Source organism: Gallinula chloropus (assembly GCF_964237585.1).
Source record: "Gallinula chloropus genome assembly, chromosome: 12".
Lineage (NCBI taxonomy): Eukaryota > Metazoa > Chordata > Aves > Gruiformes > Rallidae > Gallinula > Gallinula chloropus.
Genome location: NC_140097.1, coordinates 2,027,166 through 2,048,249, shown reverse-complemented (window position 1 = coordinate 2,048,249; position 21,084 = coordinate 2,027,166).

Sequence of the window (21,084 nt, the reverse complement as noted above, 5' to 3'; positions counted from 1 at the left end):
ATTTGAAAGGTCTGTCCACAAGGCAGTGACACACTTCTCAAGCTGCACTCATCGACTGCTGGCTGTACACCCCGTACCCGTGGTACGGGCGGGATCCTGCGCTCCGCTGCTTCCTCAGTGCGAGATGCACCAGACACTTCATCTCCCTGGAGCAAGCAGTTAAGCCAGAGCTGACGTTCATCCAGATAAATCTGGCACATTTTACAAGTAATGTGGGTAATTAGCGAGTTAGAGGTTAAACAATCAAAGTACTCTGGTACTTTATTCCGAGCTTGAATGCCCTTGATAGAAATCAGTGAGGTATCTACTCCAAACATTCTTGTTTCTGTACACAATGTGGCTGCTACTATTCAAAAACAGACAATTTAGTGGGTGGATCTGTAATTAAATTATTATGGCTCATATCTAATTAAAACAGATTTCAAGGCACATTTCAAGCTGTGGTTGGATGTCAGTTTTAAGTTGCCTCACACGGCTTGGCAAACAATCACACTGAAGGAGGGCAGAGGGAAGCAGCATCCAAGACTAAGAAAAGGAGGATCTAAAAATAAAAATGTTCTGGAATAACTGCCTTTCATTTTGAACCCAGCATTTCATTTTTGGCACGATATCATCCCACACCACAGCTCTCTCAGAGAGGCCTTGAGACTCCCAGAAAGAAATAAACAACTGAAAATGTGCAGACCGTGGTTGTATGTGGGTTTGAGACACCGTCTAAGAACACAGAGCTGAAGAAAAGCCTTCCTGCTCCATGGGAAAACAGAGTGAACACGGAGTTACAAGCCGGAGAAGACAGGAAGGTGTAGCCTATCCTAAGACACATTACACAACCCATGATCTTATACACACTCTCAGCAGTGAACCATGGGACAGGCAGGGTCCTTCTGCATGAAGGCATGGCAAAGCACTGCAGCTGTCTGCAGACAGACTCACCCCATGGAAGGTACCCAAAGGTCCAGTTGCTCTGCCCCACGCTGTCTGGCGGCTCTAAAAGGGAAAAAACCAACAATTTACATTTAAAATCAGAACTCTGTGCTCTGCTAAGATCAATGAGCAACTTGTCTGTAAAGCAGTTGTCTTTTTTTTACTGTCAGAAAAGATGCATTTGAATTTTAAAAGTGTTCAGAAGTCTAGTGTCAACACAACTCTTGTTCCCACAACTAGTTATGCCTACTTTGCCTCTGCCAATGTGTGCTACTCCAAAGCATTGATCATTTTTCTACTGACCGAGACCTTTGTAACAGTCAGGGAAAAACATAGGGCCTGACTCACAACAGATACTAATGGCCTCGTGCACACTTCTCCCTGGGCCACAGATTTTACTGCTGTTAGATCTAAAAATTGTTGCTTTTTGCAAATACTGGAACACAAAAACATTGACACAGAACACACTGTGCACTAACCTGTAGACTGCCATGTACATGCAGATAATTATTGCAAGTTAGATAATGAACCTAGCTAGTGATATGGCGTAATAGCTACAACACAAACCACCAGCCATAAAGACAGCTTTACTGCAACGTTAGTGCTCAGAGTCCTGCTGCTGCTGCTTGTCAGGGAATCTTATTCCTCAGAGTAAATGTTTTACTCCAAGACAGAGGAAAGTGCTGTCACCAGAAGAGAATATTTCAGTCACTTCAGAAATAGTGGTTAATCCAAATTCACTTTACTATCAAGTTAAAGAGATGTTAGCTCATGCTCTGCAGCCCTGCATGAAGAGTGTACGTTATCACCCAGCCGATAGCTTCAGCCTGTTCCGTACACACAGATTTATACAGCTTCAGATGGGTGAAACACCTTTCGGGTTACAAGTGGCATTGAGGTAAACTCCAGAAGAATGTTATTAAAAAGCATTAATGTGGAGCCTGACAGATGCTTCAAGCTCCCTGAGAAGTGGTATTTTTCTACACAGAACTGTAACCCTAGGGAAGGCAGAACTCTATTAAGCTCAGCATAGACCTTGGGTTTTAGCTCTGAATTCAGAGGATTCAGCCAAGAAACAAGCCCAGGAGTTTGAGGACCACACACTACTTGGGTGGTGTCTGAAACAACAAACTTTCCAAGTGTTGCTAATTCTTTTTTTTTCCTCTTATTTTCTTCCATTACCAAAATGGGATTTTAATTCTATATAAAATTTAATACTACATAACCAGATAAATTTTTTTTCAGGAGACCTCAAGGTGCTGGAGCCACCAGGAGCCCAAAACCACAAGAAGCAGCAGGATCTGAAAACCCAGCTCCAGACTCTTTAGGGACCTGTCCCCAGCACACCCATCCTGCTCACTAATTACTTCACCTCCCACTTTTTTTTCTGTACTTTTCCTTACACACTTAAATACATTTCAAATGTAATTGCACAAAAAATTGCCTGGTTCACCCAGGAACTAGTAAGTCCATGTAACTACTATTACAAACCTGAATCGGAGGAACCAAATATTGCCCCTGCAAAGTAATTAAGCCAGTGAAGCTATCGGCGACTTCAAATGCTCTTTCATTAGCAAAGAGAATGCAATTATTTTTCTGCCACCTTTTCTTATTCTATTAGCCTGATGTGCAGGAACAGGCGTCCTAAGCAGGCTGGCTGCTCACAAGGCTCCCCACCTCTCGGAGCACATGTACGTCCCCGCTCACCCCGACGGAAGTCCTTCTTCACGCGCAGCTGAACCACTGATGGCCAACACGTTGCCTCTGCTGTCAGGACTTAACACCCAGCTACTGAGCTTAAACATCTCCTGACAGCCAAACCGAGCAGCATCCTGGAACCCTTTAAGCTTTGACTGAACATGAAACAGAACTGGACACGGTTAGGAAGGGAGCACACACAGCGTGAGGTATTTGGCAGGGGGAAACTCTTACAGCATTTTCCCTTTATTTATTTTTACTAAGGGCCTCATGTCTCCAGCAATAAGAAGAGATGCATTGCTGAAGCATAGCTGCTCACAGCCATGACATACATAATGTAATTCCAGGAACTCTTTCTGAAACCACATGTTGCCATAGAGTACATTGCCATCTCAGCTTTCTCCTTTTTAACCTAATACTGCAGATATTTTTATGACAGTGGTGTGGGAAAACGTAATCTTGCAATTTGTAGGTGCATTTTAGGCTCTTGCCTCGTTACAGCTCCTAAGCTAAGCTGTATCAATCAGCAGCGCTATTTGTATTGATAACCTTCAAAAGAAAATCAAGGCTCTACACAGCGACATGAATAATTCACGAGCCACCCACATGTTACTGTAGCAAGGAGACAAGCAAGCCTGAACCTAGGATGAGGGGTCTCCAAACAAACAGGTGAGCTGCCTTTTCAATTAGTCAAAAAGCAGAAGTGTCACCACTCATAAGCCTTCCTGAGTATGCTTAGCCAACACAGCCAGGCTCCGGCTCTAAGGCATGAGTGGGATCATAGAATCACAGGGGTTGGAAGGTTCCTCGGGAGCTCATCCGGTCCAACCCGCTGCCAAAGCAGCTCCCCAGCTCATATTGCACAGGTCGGCGTCCAGATGGGGCTGGAATCTCTCCAGAGAAGGAGATTCCACACCCCCTGGGCAGCCTGTCCCAGGGCTCCCTCACCCTCACTGGGGAAAAGTTCTTCCCCATGTTGGTGTGGAACTTCCTGTGCTCCAACTTGCAGCCATTGCCCCTTGTCCTGTCCCCACAGACACTGAAAAGGGGCTGCCCATTTCCCCTGCATCCCATACTTCAGATATTGATAAACATAACATGTTTATAAATATGTTTATGCTGTTCAGTGAAAGCACAAGACTCCACAGGGCTGGGCAGCCTCCAGGTCCTTTCCTGGCTCACCGCTGGGAACACAGACCTGCACGGGGCACAAAGGACCTTGCTCAAGCAGCCCCATTTCTGACGCTCTAACTTGGCCCTGTGCATCTACCAGACGAGCTGGCAGAAAGGGCCAGCTGAGTGAGGCTGGGACCTGCGGTCAGGGTCCGAGGGGACAGGGAGGAGCGCAGAGCCAGAACGCCGCAGGGTGCCGAACCCAAACTCAACGATGGAATAACTCCATCCCAAATATTCACTGGCTTACGAGACTGGCAGGCAACCAACCACGGAAAGCTTTGATTTAACACAGTCAAAGGAGTTTTGTTCTGAGGAAAATGATTGTATAGTATTCCCACGTAGCCTCAGATAACTGCAAGGCGCAGCTGGACTTAGCAAAGTATCGGAGAAGAGGGACTCATTCATACCCAACTCACAAACGGCAGCACCCCAGGGGTACAGCCACCACATGAGGCTTAAATACCTACACAGCAAAGTAGTTAATTTTAAAAGTTTGTGCCCTTATTTTTTCCTTTGTAAATGTCTTGTGACATGTGAAGAAAAAAATAATTCTTGACACACTGGTTGGTAAAGAGAATTCAACTGCAATGACAGGCTTGGGACTGGCAAAGATGTCATTTCAATGTGTTTAGGGATATTAATTGAAGCAAAATTGACCAATGCCTTAGCTACAGATTTGCTCTAGCAAGCAGAACTTAGATGAATATGAAAACACAGGTTAATGCATTTTTCATTAACTAAGAGCAGAAAGGATAATTCTCCTTTATTTCCAGCAGCAGCAAACTTCCCAGAGCAGTTTACATGAAGTCCCAGTAACCTGAGAACCAGAGAAACGAGACCAAGTTCTGCTCAGCTCTAACACCAGCTCTTCAGCTATTAGTGCTGAAGTTGTATTGAAAGAATTCTCATCCTGTGCAGCAATAACTATTTGTGACTCCACTGCTGTTACCTGGATGTTCCACTGAGGCAGCCTGGGACACTTCAGGACTTCATGGGCCTGTTCCCATGAAGGTGAAGGGGTTGCTGCTCAGTTTTGGTAGCAGAAAGTAGTGATGGATAGCACAGAATGCTGTTACCCCACAACATGTATGCATAAGCAACACATACTAAGTCAGAGGAGCCATCACCTAGGCTGGGACTGGTCTGAACTGGGACAGCCACAGAGACAGAAACAACTGTCATGATTAGACAGCCCAACGCACAGCTCCCTCCGAATGAAGGGCTTGCATCGGCAGCACCCAGGCTGCTGAAGCCTTACAAGAGACACACAGCAGTGCAGGAGAGAAATACAACTACATTAGACAGTGAAATCCATTTGAGATTAATTGGTAAGTAATCAACCTGCTGAAGTTTATGATCCCTGAACTGAGAGTAATGCAAAGGCACAATGTCAACAATAAAGCGGTACCAGCTGAGGAGAGTGCCCTTCTGAGGGGAAAACAAACTCCTCTCTCTTCTGGCTGGAGGCAAAGGCAGCATCAGACTATTTCAAAAGCGACAAGTGCACTTTCTCTGGAGCAGTTCTAAACCATTAAATTAAATAATGCCTTTGCTCTTTGAGCAACCTTTGGTAATTGTGGGGAGAAAAAAATATTTGTGATGCTTTTCAACTGGAGTGTGCCATGTATCAAAATGTATACAGAGACATTTAGGCAGCAATAGGAACATCTTGCAGGAGAAAATGCAATGCCTTTATTTACAAATACACAGAAGCTATATTTAAAGTAACATAAGGGAAGCAGAAGTAGTCATGGAAAAAAAGAGTGGAATATTCCCCCATAATTCCCTATTTTTTTTCAAAAAAACAAACCCAAACCAACCTCTTCCTCCAGAACAAAACCTCTTCATCTGGCAAGTGTCAGACCTGGAATCCATGCAATTAGAAACTGGTTCATTCTAATATAAACAAGATGCAAAGATTAACTCAGCTCTAGTCAAAGCTGCTATTTCCAGTATAGAAATGATGTTCTCCCCAACCCAGCCACACTTTGACTCAGGAAATCTCCTGTTACCTTGTTTTTCATTTCATGGGTTTTGTTTCAATTAAGTGTCAGCACACATTAAGCACTGCAATACTTTGAAGAGAATTAACCCTAGAAATACTGTGAAGGACTGAGGCAACCTGTCAGTGCTCCTCTCCATCCAGGAACGGCAGAAAAGCTGCTGCAGTCCCTGAATTCAACAGAGCCTTGCTGACTTGGAGCTCTTTGTGGTCTGGCTCATGGCATCAGACTTATTTTCTTGCTATGATTGATTTAGGACCAAAAAAATCAGCCATAAAGAGCCATCAGAAATTACAAAGTAGAATCCTTCTAAACATGCCTTTGAAAATCTCACCTGCATTTCCTTTGCCCAACGTGGAGCAGAGAACCCCCCCTGAGCCTTTTTATGAGCCAAGACAGGACCTGGAGAGGGTCTATTCCAGTACTTCAGAGAGAGACTTGGGCATCTGTCCCATCATTATTCTGACAGCCACAGGAATTGCCAATTTACTTCTCCCTAATGCCCCAATTTCCCTCTCCAACTTACAACCTGTCTGAACAAAACACTCCAACTCACCAAGCTGATCAGTAATTCTTTAGGATCATTACTGGTTCCTGCATTCAATTGTTTGTAGGCTCAGTTTTTTCTAGAAGCTCCCCGACCAATTCCCCCTCCTTGCTGTGCTCTGTCTCTGCAGGAGCTGCACTCATTTCTTTCAAAGCACTTGGTTATTCCATTGCCATTTTATTTGACATCCACCTGACCTGTGCAAAAGCACAGCTACTGTGGTTATAGTTTCATTCTGCCTGGAAAGAGAATATTTTTTTTAAAAATAAGCACTATATGAGGAGATTAATCAGGAGAAACCCAGTGCTTTCTGTTATTGGTACTCGAGCCTCCAGTACTGAAAACACCACTGACCACTCTCCTCCAAAGCAAACCAGATCTCCCCTCACAGCACACGATGGGGAACACTCAGAGGGATTTCTCTTCGTGTCTCTTTTCTCTCACTGGTTATAGGAAAGCGGATTGAGTAATCCAACTGGTCCCTACCAGCCACATGTCTTACCCAGGGAAGAGAACGTGCTAGAGGACAAATACATCCAAACCACTCAAAGACAAGCTTCAGTAACAGCCAAAGGAACACAACAGGTACTGAAGGGAAAAAATGTCTTATTGGGGAACGAGCAAAACGCACCTGATGTCCAGCACCATCTAATAAAGCAGATATAGAAGCAGGAGATGTATGTCTTGGTGGGAGCAACCCCGGAGCATTTATCACCACGGACCTTTACCACCAAGAACCTTTTCCACTGTTCCCAACAAGGAGGTGGCAGTTCCTGTAAACCCCCCCTCTTAGCTGCTCACCTCAGCAAACCCTCCCAGGCTGTCCTCACCTCCTCAGTGCCACTATGGCAGACAGAATTCAAGCCTGTCCTTCTGCCACCCATGGTGGTGTCTCACAGACCCCACTTCTCAGCACAACCCTCTCTTCGGTGCACAACCCCAGACCCAACCCTCTTTATTTCATTTCTCTCCACCAGAATTGTCTCCACAAGAAACACCCTTCTCAGGACCCAGTTATTTTTGATCCAGGGTTTTAACTGGCATCCAGCTCTACCTGTGTTTCCCACATCAGCATCACTCACAGTGCCCCCAACGTCCCCCAGGGGTTTGAAGGCGGAGGAACACCGAGTACATCATCTTGCCGGAGGTGAACCCTTCACCAGGGCTGCTGCCTTGCTTCAAAATTACTCATCTCTTACTCAACCTCAGAGCACAGCAAAGTTTTGCAAACTTCTAAAAAGTACTCTACCTTCTGCCTTTAAAGGACAGGCAGGGAGCTAGGTTCTCCTCTAACAAATTCCAGACATGGCTTCAACTCTGTGCTACAACAGGCGCCTTCGGCTATATTGTTCAAACTGTTTGAAATCAAGTTAAACAGCCAGAAGAACAGAGTTACATTTGAATCAGAGCAGGTTGAAAAAAAGGAGAAAACAAATATGCTACACGAGTAACAACTCTAGCTGGGCGTGCTGAGGCTCTTTAGCATGCATATTTATAATGAGGATTTACTGCAGAACTCTCAGTGCATCTTAATACCAAAGAAATCCAAGCTGAATACTGAAGGAGACAAAGATTGCTTGAAATTCAGCTAAATGCATGCTTCTCTCTGACACACCAGCAAACCAAAGGAAAAAGGTTTTAATTTCAGTGGGTGGTACAATTTTATGACAGAGGGAAATAAATTTTCATGGAGTGTGATTGACACTTCTGGGAAGTGTGTTAGCTTTGTTTCCAACCATCACGTCAAAATAGATTTGGCTGTTTCTATTCAGATCAGCACTGCAATCAAGAGACTAGAAAACAGCTCCTTCCTACTACACCGTTCTGAAGTCATCTCTTCATTGTGCATCAGGACTCCCCTCTGATCTTGAAACCTGGAATAAAATTTAAATAACCTTCCAAAAGCCAGGGCCAGTTTTCTTCACCGTCCTGGTAGTATTTCAGGCGTGACAAAGCAACTTCTCATGACAGACTATATTGTCTTACAAATATTCATTATTTAAAGATAAATAATCCTGTGCTCTCTCCGAACATCACTCAAGTTTTGAGCTGTGATCACTTGTACAAAGTCCCTTTCACTCCTGGCAACCTACAGAACCACTGCTCACTATATCCCTGCTGAAATCTGAGCAGCAGGTAGTGGGAAAGAGGTGTGAAGGTCACCAGGATGATGTGATAGTAACGTCACAGCTTCACAGGTTGTCAATCTATCATGAAAATACCCTGTGGAGGTTCACAAAAAGTCCAACAAGAGTTATTCTCCTCTCACGTGTACCAGGAAAGCCACCTTCCTTACACCCTTCTCCTGTCATTGCCAGGAATCCCGGCATCACAGAATGACTAGGTTGGAAAAGACCTTGGAGATCATCGGGTCCAACTGCACCTGGCCTCTACTAACCCACATCCCTAAGCAAAAGGATATCCAAGACACTGAGAACACACCAGTTTATTCCTCACTTAGCAAAGGCAGTTCTGACTGGTGACATGAGCACAGGGAACACCAGCAGGTGAGGCAGCTCCATGCTCAACCTGCTGCCGGCCGATCCCAGTGAAGGAAGAAGGGCAGCAGCAGGGAGTCACTGGTTTGTTGGGGGTTTTTATACACTGGAAGAGAACAATCCATCTGCTAGAGCCATGGCACAGCATGCTGGCTGTACCCTCCTGCCTCTAACCTGGGAGGTGATTTGATGTAAGCACATCCAGTTCACGAGCTGCTCAGAAGTTTCACCCCTCAGTTCTGCGGCTTCTGATGATTTATCCAGCTGGCCATTGATTTATATTGATGTAACCCAACCATCCAGTTCAAAGGTTTCAGTACCAGTACCGGATTAATGGCTTCCTCAAAACATCTTCATCAATCTTCTACCCAAACTACAATAAGAAGTTAAGTTTTTAATTCATTTTCCTAGGTTTTAACTGACCTTTCTGGAAATGACTGCAGTGATTCAGCAGCAGTGATTTCAGATCATCTGGGTTGGCCAGCCTCTTGCAATGCTCCCAGCCACTTACACTATCAAGACAACAGCAAAACAGATTTCTCTGCCTCAAGCACATTTGTTTGAAGGAATTTTCTTCTGGGACCAACAGCATAAGGTCAGAAGACAGGATGAGCTCATTCACTTTAGGAGGGACTGGTGCTAAACATCCACACCTAACTAGCTCATGTAAGACTGCTTACTTTCCAAATATCAAAGAGGCTTAACTTACAAGTTCTTTACTGACAAAGAACATCAGCAAGAAGAGATTGCAGAAAAACTGTGATCCAGTAAGTGGATCCACATGGATGCAGCCTCCACCAGGAGGCAGCCAGTGATGTGAGAGATCCCTTATTCCACAGGTCAGAGGAGCACTCCCTGCTTGCCAGAGGACAGACTATGCACTCCGACACTCTGATGACACTGATCTTTGGCTGTATGTGGTCACACAACTCACAGAGAAAATCTCCAAGGCCAAGAATAGGGAAAGTGCTGCACAGATCAACAGCAGCTCTGGGGAAGCACAGCACTCCCAGAAAAACATGTGAGTTGAAGATATCCTGTGGTATAGTCTGGTTTTATTAGAATCATAGAACCAGCCCAGCTCCCTCAGCCTCTCTCCCTCAGCCTCTCTGATCTGAATTCAAGCAGATGAGGTTATTCAGACCCCACCCAGAGCAGTGTTCAGTTCTGGGCTCCCTGGGATAAAACAGACAGGGATCTCCTGGAGAGAGTCCAGAGGAGGCTATGGAGATGATGAAGGGCCTGGAACATCTCCCCTGTGAGGGAAGGCTGAGTGAGCTGGGGCTGTTCAGCCTGGAGAAAAGAAGACTAAGGGGGGACCTTATTAATGTTTATAAATATCTGAAGGATGGGATGCAGGGGGAAATGGGCAGCCCCTTTTCAGTGTCTGTGGGGACAGAACAAGGGGTGATGGCTGCAAGTTGGAGCACAGGAAGTCCCACACCAACATGGGGAAGAACTTTTCCCCAGTGAGGGTGAGGGAGCCCTGGGACAGGCTGCCCAGGGGATGTGGAGTCTCCATCTCCGGAGAGATTCCAGCCCCGTCTGGACACTGACCTGTGTGACCTGTCCCAGGGACCCTGCTTTGGCAGGGGTTTGGACCCCATGGGCTCTGGAGGTCCCTTCCAACCCCTGTGATTCTGTGATTACCAGCCTCCTTTCTGCACTGGCAGTGCTCTGAGCAAACTGGTACTGGCCTGAACGCTAAAAAACCATAATTGCAATCAAACAGAGCAAAACCTCAGAACAGGGTAAGAGAGCTCCTCCCGTCGCGCTGCGTTCTGGAACACAAGAGCTGCTATCAGCACAGGTAGGCACTAAAATCAGCCATTTCTCTCAGCCCTTCTCTGCTTGCTGTGAAAAATAATGATCTGTTGATCTTGGTTTGTCATTCAAACTGTGTCCCCACTAAGTCAGCATCTGTCTCTACTGGATCTTCTTCTGTGGTGTTTACCAACTGTCAAAACAGAGGAGTTAGAAAAATACAAAGAAGATAAACTTCCAGAAAAAACTTTTCAATTACATTTGTCAAAAAGCCCTGACAACCATGGCCATCAGAGTTCAAAAACCCATCCACAAGGATGTTATGGCCACATGTATCTACACAGAGAAGTACAAATTTCTATTATACTTCCAATCTCAGCACAATTCAGAACAGATGCCTGCACTATGCCTGCAGTCAGTAACATGAGTCAGTTGCACAACTAAGGCACAAGATGAAGCAGCCCTGTATAGGAGCAGAGGAAGCCTACAGCCCTAACCCTGAAAGCCCTAACACCCATCTCAGACTGCAGGCAGGAGCTACTCCCAGTCCCTGACTCCAGAGAGGTCCTTGAGCTTTTCCAGCATCATAAAGTTACAGGCAAAAGAATGAAGAGCTGGAGACAGAGGAAGATAGCAGTGAGACAGACCTACTCCATAAAACATGTCAGTTAAGTCAAAGAAAGATGGCATCACCTCAGTAATTTTCACCTGACAATAGGTTATTTGCAGTAACACAGCATGTTTCATTCCAGTCTTCTCTTACTGCCACATCCCAGAAGACTCACATGAGCTGCTTCCAGCTCTGGCCTGACACTCCACATGCATCCCTGTGACACATCCTTCCCCGCAGCAGGCACGGGACAGGAGGAAGCCTGGCTGGAAAGCTGCCATATCATTTTGGACAGAGACAGGAGGGTCTGGGGAGAAAAACACCTGGGGAAGTCACAAAAAGTGATACAAGTGTGGATCTTCCCCCTGCCCCCATTTTTCTGCTAGCAAGTTTTACGTGGTGCAGCTGGAGAATGGAAGGAGGCTGAGCCAGCCCCTCCTGCCTCACAGAAAATACTCTGTCCTCCCTCCATATCGGCATCAGGGACTTCAACAAAGCAGAGCTGGGGCTGGCAGTGCAGTGAATCAGCCCTCTGTGCCCAGCTGCCTGGCCGGGCACGGGGCTGCACCCTCCACACATTCAGACATTCACTCGGTTTGCAGCCGCTCGGCATGGCCAAGGAGAGGAGGAAACAAAGGAGTGAAGGGAAGCTTTTATGTTCTCTGCAGTTCAGCCACTGTCCTGGAAGAGGCAGGCAGGGCTCCTGATCCCAAAGTGTGGGCCCTGCAGTGCTGAATAGCTCAGGAAGCTCTTCCCCAGGCTTCTGCCAGGACTGCTCTGAGCAATCTTCCCGTTTAAAGTGACTGCCCATCAATCCCAATTATTGATGGTCTTGATTAGGCCATGCATTATCACTGAAATAATTCTAAAGGGAGAGACCATTTATTTAGTGTGAATTTTGAGTTATTGTGTGAAAATTAAATTACTCATTTTATAAGCACATTCTAGCAAGGCTCTGGGAAGGCTTATCTAACAGCCCCCCCCCCCCCCCCCCCTTCCCAATCTCTGGTGCATCCCGAGGGAGATAACCAGGCACATAAAGAATGTGCTCATTGATCAGAGACCCCCGAGGAATCCTTAACAAGGTTCAGATGGCAGGGTGGCACACGCAGGGCCCTAAAGCACTCTCCTTGGAAAGCCTGAAGGGAAACGTTCCTTAAACGCATCAGAAGTGGCCCACTTGTAATTTGGCTCCCTAGAAAGTTATTTCCATACCTGACAGGAAAGTTTCACTTGTGAAGGTGAAGGAGCAGAGGAGATTAATTACCCAGCTGAAAGGAAGCAGACACTGAAGTTTGCCAGCAGTAAACTCTCCCCTACGACTTTGCCACTACAGTAAATAAGATTTGGTTGGACAGAAACAACATCTCTACAAGTTTTTCTCTTTATAGACAATCCAAAATCAGAGAGCAGCCTGGAACTCTTCCTTCAAAGAAATCCGGAGCTTTAAGAGCCGAATCAATTTGGTATTTAGGTGAAGACAAATGATTGAGAGTTCATCCTGCTCCCAGTACATCCTATGAAACACAGGTTACTTTTGGGGTTTCCAGAAGAGTCTGGCTACACCCACTGGTGTAACAGCAATCCACCTCTGCATACACAAGCAACGGCACACACAAGAGATGAACTGGAGGAAACCCCAGGCCTGGACGCTGGAGCGCGGGCAGTCGATAGCAGCACACTGCAGGCTGTGCAGATTCATGAATGCATTCGATGGGAAGCCTGATGGCGACATCCAGGAGCTTCTGATACATCCTCGAGAACAATTCAGTACCCTCAAACTAGCGTTACAGCCATTGGCTTATACATCACTAAATAAGCAAAAGCACTGCTCTCTGATTGCCCAGAATTACTTCTCCAGGCTTTCAATTTGCTCTTCTTTACAATCCATTGTGTAAATTGGTTTGATGGACTCCAGCTCTCCTTATCTGTTTTATTTCATCTGGCTGGCTATGGTTGGGTGTCAGAGCAGCAAGCCTGCTTTCCAGGTAGTTCGTAGTTAATGAAAGAAAAAACCCAACAAACCCAGAGGTGATCATCCATCACTTGGAACTTGTCTCCTTGTTTAGAGAAGGAAACAAGAAGAACAGGGCAACGCAAGGGAAGAAGCCAGAGCGTGTCACTCCACACTGCCAGACAGTCCCTCAGCTTGCCAGCAGCCAGAATAACAAGTGATGTGGTACAGATTAACACCTGCAAACAGCTTAGAAGGGCACCAAAATAATTTCATTACTATTATTCTATCCTGAATTCACAAATAACCCCAAAAGCCAAGCCTGGCCCTTTTGCTGTTGTTCTTTACATTTAAAGAGCATTCACACCTCAGCAACACTTAAAAAGCAGCTGCAAACACAACAGCACTGAAGAAAGATGACAACTCCAAAAACTCCAAGGGACACAGCAGGATATTTTTTTTTTAAAGATGGATATGACAAGTCAGTATGATTATTGCTGCCAAAACTCAGTAATTCACTAAAAGCTGTTGAAAGAAGCAAAACAAACCCACCCACAAACTCCCATACGAGAAGTATTTATTGCCTGTCAGGAGCTGGACTGCCATGCTCCAAACACATGAATACCTGTAACAAAAGACTCTACATCCTCAGAAGGAAAGAATGGGTTACTACTGACTCCAGCAGCCAGGGATCCCAGCAGTTGTTACTAACTGGAGCAACGTTTGTGTACACACACAGTCCCTCAGCTTTGAAACGTTGGGACTGGGGAGCAAGCGCCCTGGATAGCTGAATCACTGCGACTGCTCACTGTCCTGCTCACTGTCCTGCTCACCTTCAGGCAGCAGCCTCTTCCCTCTGTTCCTGCTACAAAGCTGCTCCCTTGCTCCTCTTCCCATAGAGAACAAAGGTTCTTAGAGAAGCTAAAAGGAAGGAAAAGGGGAAAGAAAGCACACCTTCACTCCTGTTGAAGGCAGAATGCTACATAAGAACAAAAATCCTTCTGCTCTCTGCAGCTCTTGTGCTGACACAAGGGTAAGGGGAAAAAACCCAGTGAGCTTCTCGGGAGTGAAGGTCAGAGCTGGGGTCTCTGTGCCAGCATCCCTGCTCTGCACCACGCAGGCTCAGCAAGCTGCAGCCCAGCACACAGCGACTGGCTGGCACAGCAGAGCTCAGGTAAGCAGCAGCTTTAGCCACGTGGCTTGGCCTCAGTGATAACTATTTTTGATATAGTTGGGATGGGTTTTTGCCAGATTTTGATATTAGTAAATTGTAATACAAAAAATACAAACACAGCATCAACTATAATTGCTCATTTCAGAATTAGACACTAAAGAAAATCAGGTTTATATAGAGGCTGCACAAGAGCAGATCCCTCACCATCCTGGGTAACCTGTTTGTGTGACTTTAGGGAACCAACTGTAGTTTGCAGAAACATTTAAATGAGTGTCAGATCACTGTGCAAGGTCCTAAAGACAAGAAGGTATAACGGAATCTCTGTTGAAAATTCTCATCTATCAGTCACTACTATTCATTCAGTCTGAAGTCTCCAGGCATTTCCATTTCTGGGATTCCTCTAGCAACAGCTACTCCAACCCTGCTGATGGGATTTTCATGTGGCTGCTCTGAGCATTTCCATTTGGGTCCATCAGTTCTCATTTTCTTTGACTGTTTTTTACAGACATCAATACAGCTATGACTAGCAAACAGCCATCACAGATTTACTTGCTGATGTGAATACAGAAGCCAGCCCACTATTTTGGGTTACCTGGACATTCTGGATACCTTCTTCCAAATATCAGGACAATTATTTTCCCACAAAGCACTGATGTGATGGTCACAGCCATTAATACAGCTTCTTTCCCTTATTTCTGCACGCCCCATTTGCTTTAAGCCTGGCAACTGTGTGAATTAATCATCTCTTCAGGACAGCTGGAAGAAAAATGCTGCACCACCATCACACGTCCTGGCCACGAGTAGGAATTGCACTGACAAGAGGATTAAGGTGATGTGGGCTGGTGTGAAAGGGAACGTATGGCCAGCGTGCCCTTGGCATGTCAGTGTTACAGAAATGGATGCCCAAAGTAGTAATTTCTCTTAGTCTTGTGAAAAACTCAGCACAACCTTTTTTTCAATCCAAATATATTTCATTTTTAAACCAGAGACATTAAAACCAGCTACTGCTAGATTCTTGCCAACCTCTGCATCTCCTATGGTTTATCTTCTCATCCAGAAATACACAGTAAAACCAACTGAGACAAAGGACACCTGCCCAAACTCCTACACACCTTATAGCTTGTCAAGCAGCTACCCAAGAGTTGGTCCCAGCAGATGACCACAGGGACCATAAGTACATGCTGTAACAAGCTCTCCAGGCATTCCAAGCAGCTCTGGCCCCTTTCCAGTCCACAGGATGGGTACAGAACAAGGGTGTTTGGCTCTGCCAAACACAATGCTGCTTGGTCCACAGGCTGTGGGGGTCTAGAAGGACACAGAACACAGAGAACTGACCTTCCTTACTGTTACAGATGTAATGTTTTGCAAGCTGCTTCTTGAAGGAAGGAAAATGCATTCATTTCACATCAATTAACTTGGGGTTCAGCTTAGAATTCCACTGATTCCTCTGTTCTGTGTGTAACTGTGCACGTGAGCACACGTGTGTAGCTGCTCCCACAGCTGTACAGGAACAGGGCCAGGGAAATGCTCCTCCACTGCAGAATGGGTAAAAGAACCAGAAATTTGTCACAACTTGTGGGCCCACATCACAAACCTCAAATCTACAGCTTTTGGAGTCATTTCCAGGGGGGAAATGATCTCAGAGGGTTTTGTCATCATCCCCTTGGTAACAGGAACTCATTTTCTGTTATCATTCCCTGAACGTGCTCCCCTCCCCTTGCCAAGGGAGGCAGACGATTCGCTTCTCCCAGCACAGATAACCACTGAGCTCTTTGCAGGGCAGGATGCAGCAGAAAGCTGCTTCTCAGCCTTTATCCTTTATCTCCTGCCCACTTTGAGGCCTCTGGTCCCACCCCACAAAATCCACTTTGCACTTGCTTGCAAACTACCTACAAGCTTTCTGGGAAGCCAGTGAGCCTGGCACACAGCTCCTGCTCTCTTCTAAGGCCACTAAGGCTGGTCTTACCTCCTAATAACAGGCAAACCTATTGTTCAGTGAAGCCTCAGAACCCAACAGCTGGACTGGGAACACCTTTATTATTAAGCTTTTAGATGCATCAAACTACACAGTGAACATGTCCATACCAGCTGCTACAAAGCCTTGAATTTCCAGTGGGGTTTTCTTCCACATTAACATTTAATTATTTGGCCAACTGCTGGTCCACTTCCACCTTGAGAGTATAAACCTTCTAGAAACCTCTTAGATGGTACAGTGGAAATCCCAAATCCCACTGGTGGCACCACTGGGTAAGTGAGGATTTTGCTGGCAGTATGTCGGGAGTACAGGTAACTCAGGTGATGAAGAATTTTTCCAGATTATTTTAAGTGTATGACAGTATTTAAATTCCCCTGCAAAACCAGCATGTCCCTGACTTGTACATTCTGAAGTCAATTGATTGTTCTGCATTAGAGCTTGTCTATATCTAACACATGAGCAGCCCGAGGAAACAGTGAGACTTCTCACCTACTTAGGATTAAGGTTGCCTGTAACTAACCTTGGTGGATTAAATGTAACATTTCCTTGCTGGACAGAATACACATGCAGCACACTGAACAAAGAAGTTCCACTTTTATCAGTGCCTCAAACAAGTTGATTTACTCCATTGCACACTGTCCCTTCAACCAGTGGCATTCAGTGCAGCCACATGCTGGCCCTGATGGGGATTCTGAGCCGTTACAGTTGGAAGCAAAAACAGCAAAGCTGGGTTAAAAAAACAAAACAACAAAAAACCTCAGACTAAAGAGGAAAAAAAAAATAAGGTCTCTTTCTAAGCCATAACTATGGGAGCAGGAAAGTTAATAAACCTGCCAATAAAGCTGCCAGCCACACACAAACTGTGATCTGCTGTTAAAGGAACAGAAAAAAACAACTTTTCTACAGAATTTTTAAAAGCTCAACAACAGCCTCTGATAGTTACATATTTGCTATATAATTAGGTTAGAAAGCCCTGGAGGAAGGTCTTTCTTTTGTGCCATATTCTATTATGTCCTTACAATAGCCTGCTATAGATTTTTCAGCCACATTTAACTCTCTAAGACTTTTTCAAAAGGTTATTCAGAAACAGCTCCATCCACGTGCATAAAAATCAGCAGACCCAGTGGGTTCAGAGCAGGGACCCCAATCAGCACACACAGGAGTTTTTAAGGCTGGGCAGGGGAAACGATGGCAGCCCAGAGGTGGGCAGGTACCATGCCTGGGAGGAAGCTGCTGGATGCCCAATGATACAAGGACCAACCAAGTCAGGCTCAGGATTTAAGGACAAAGGTGATTAGGAAGAATGTGGACAGGTCTCTGTACATGGCCAAGAGCTCTGCAATGCTTTTTTCCCCATTGATGTATGTTTTCACAGTTCAGAGTGTTGACACTATACTTTAAAGCCTTAAAACCAGCATCACAGGTAAATCAAAGCCCCTATACAGAGGGTGCAGTAGTTTTATTTGGTAACAGCCTGTGAGGAGAGTTTTCTTGCACCAGTAAATGATACATTCCCAGTAAACACTCTACACACATAGGTGAGCCCTAAGGGTTCCCCTTTTCTGATAACACTACTACAACCCACACACCCAGGAGGGCAGCAAACCACATCCTGCCCAAGCTGCCCCACTTCTGACACTGAGGTTTCCCATGCTGGGGGCACAGCACCTCCAAACAAACCATCACAGGGAGAGTTACAGTCAGAGGGAGTAAAAAGAAAATTAACTCAGAGTAGTTAAAGGTGGGGTAAAAAGGGGCCAAATAAGCTCAAGTGGGTCCTACTCTGTGCCCTGGTTTTCACAGCAGCTGAACAATTCCAGCCATTCATCTCAGGCTCCACACAAAGCAGCCAGGTTTTGTCACTGGCTTTTATTCCACACTGAACTTTCAATTTGTTGAAGTGTCAATCTAGGTGGCATTGTTGGAAACCAAGGAGGTGAGATTATTCCAGCAATTATGAACCAGAATGAATTGTTACATTCGAGAAACCTGCAAACAGCAAATAAATCAGGAGAGAGAACCCTTTCCTTTGGTCAGCAATGACCCTGGGCACCAGCTTTAAATGTGAGAGACATCCCTGAGACAAGCAGAGAGCACACCTGAGCCTTGTCTTTCAAACTTTTACACAGTCATGGAAGGAGTAAACATGTTTGGGGTATTTTCTTGGGTTTACTCTGTGGGCATTTTTCTTGGCACATCAGGATTTGCCATTTTCATGCTTTAGTTGTCAGGAAGTGTGACAAATTAGCACAGAAATACCATAGAGGTCTGTGCCTGGGGAGGAGCTAACAAGCTGCTGGCAAATCCCTTTGTTTATGAAGTGTATAAACCAAGTCACATGTTAATGTAAACCAAGAACAGACTACATCTCCTACCTACTCCAGTACTTCTCCCCTGTATTTGCACACTGCTTAAGGAAAGAGGGAGGAAATGTTATAACAGTGAGTGACAAGAAAAACCCCCAAATACATGTTGGTGGGAAAGGATTGTATTTTAGGAGAACACAAACCTGAGGTATTTATTTAAGAGTAGCATGTGCTGGCCTTGATCCAGCAAAGGCTGTAAATAAACCCAGATGAGCTGACTGCGTTAAGGACAGATGACCAGGCTGTGCGCTGCATCTTCTGCTGCAAGGAGTGACCTACTTCTAGACTCCAAGTCTCCAATCTGGCCTGGTAGAATGTAGCTTAAAACATTCCTGAGGTTAACAAAGGTCCCACCACACTCCTTGGAGCTCTAGGAGATCTCTGCAGCTTGAACTTGATCAAAGCAAGCAGTGTTTCTATGCAGACACACCAGACAGGTATGCTAGGTACCTAGAGCCCAGTCCTGCATGTGTCCTTAAAACCCTTTAATACCAGGCAAGACTGTGTGTTCTGGCTTTCCTTGCCAAGAAACCCATTGCTGGGAAGTTCAGATCAAGGTCTCATCCACCTGATCATTTCCTCAAAACTGCTTGGCCAACACACTGCAGGTAACATCTGTGGTTACTATTGATTTCCTCCTGGGTTAAACTGGGAAGCCAGCCCATGTACACTACCAAGTTCCTTCAGGAACAGGACCACCTACTTGTAAGGTGTACTGGGTGGGTGGGAAGAGAGAGAAAACCAGGAGCTGCTGAAGTCTAATACAACTTGGAAGTGAGTATGCTTCAGTGCTCTGCCCTGGTTCCTCAGCTGCAGCTCCCCACCAGCCCCACCTTGCAAGCTCCACAGAAACTCTGGGATATCACCAAACCTACAAGTTCACCTACCAAAAACTGCACTTGGGCTTCTTCAGGGGAACGGCCAAGATGGGAGAGTTTCTTTATTCATGAGGTTCCAGCTTTCCTTCTCAGAGAAGGGGATGTGTTTTTCCAGCATCCTCACACAAGCACCCGGAAGGCACACCGCAGAGAAGAGAAATTCCTCTAATTAGAGTCCACTTTTCAAAAAATGTAGGCCTTGCTGCTGTCTTGCTCAAGGTCACACACTAAGTGGCTGGTGAACAAACAGATCTGCTAACTTTCAGCAGAGTGAAGAATTAAAATCCAATTTAACTTCAGTACCAGCCCTGGTATTTGACACTGTCAAAACAATCTTCTGTTTTAAAGCAACAGTACACTGAGTGAGACAGCAGAAGAAAACTGGCAATGAAATGAGACTTTGCAATCTGTCTCTTTTTCCCTTATAATTAGGCTATTTTCTAAGAAAAAGGTTCATCAGGAATATTAATTAAGCAAACTGTGAGTTCCAAATCACATATTTGTGGTTCTGTTAGATCACTAGCTTAGATTCTAAATTTAAATTAATAACTGACTAAAGATTTTCTGTAGGTTTATTCTTCATATTAAACACACAGCACCCAAATTATCTTAAACATACCATGTTCCCTGCCCCCAGTGCCTAACAAGTTGCACAGGCTGGTGAACAGGTAGAGAAGCATCAGTATTTCTGTGATTTTACATTTTGCAGTTACTGTTCAATAAAAATAATCACTTGTAACCACCAAATATCTTTTCTTAAAGATCATTAAGAAGATAATGTTAGATACTAATTGTTTTTCATACTAAAATATAATTGCCAGTAGTACTTTATTGCTCAGTACCAAATGTATCACTGTTTTTCTACTTATTCCCTACTCTCTTTTTCTCACTGGATCATTCATCATGCAATAATCAGGACAGTAAGCACTATATTTTATGTCATCATGATGTTCTATTGAAGTGCTTCACCTGATGTTAAGAGGCACTATAAACCCATACTGAAAATAAAGCACAGCAGCAGCTGGGAAGCACCAGCTAAGGTGAAGGATTTCAGCACAGGAAGAAAAAAATGTTCTGAACAACTGGCAGGCCTTGGCCACTGGAAGAAAAAAAAAAAAACACAATATTTTTATTTTAAGTTATCTTGGAACTGAAATAAACCCCACTTTTGTGTTAGCTACCAACTTAACTGGTATTGGTAGTGCCACACGCTCGGTTTTTAAGCAGAGCTAAATTCCCGATGGAAATCACACACTCATCAGGGATTTGCTTCTCATTTACACTGATGCTCCAACAGAATTTGTTCCACAGCTTTCCCTGTGACCACTGATGCAAGGCAGGGTCACACAAGTTTTGCTAGAATAATATCATCTATTTTTCAGCTGCACAGGCAAGCAACAAAAGAAGAAACAACACTGGTGCTACTAGAAATAAGCATCTTTGTCCCTGGTGAACTAGAGGGAAATGGAGTCCAAACAAATGGAAGATGCTGTTGTGCTGGTTTGGGTTGGGGTAGA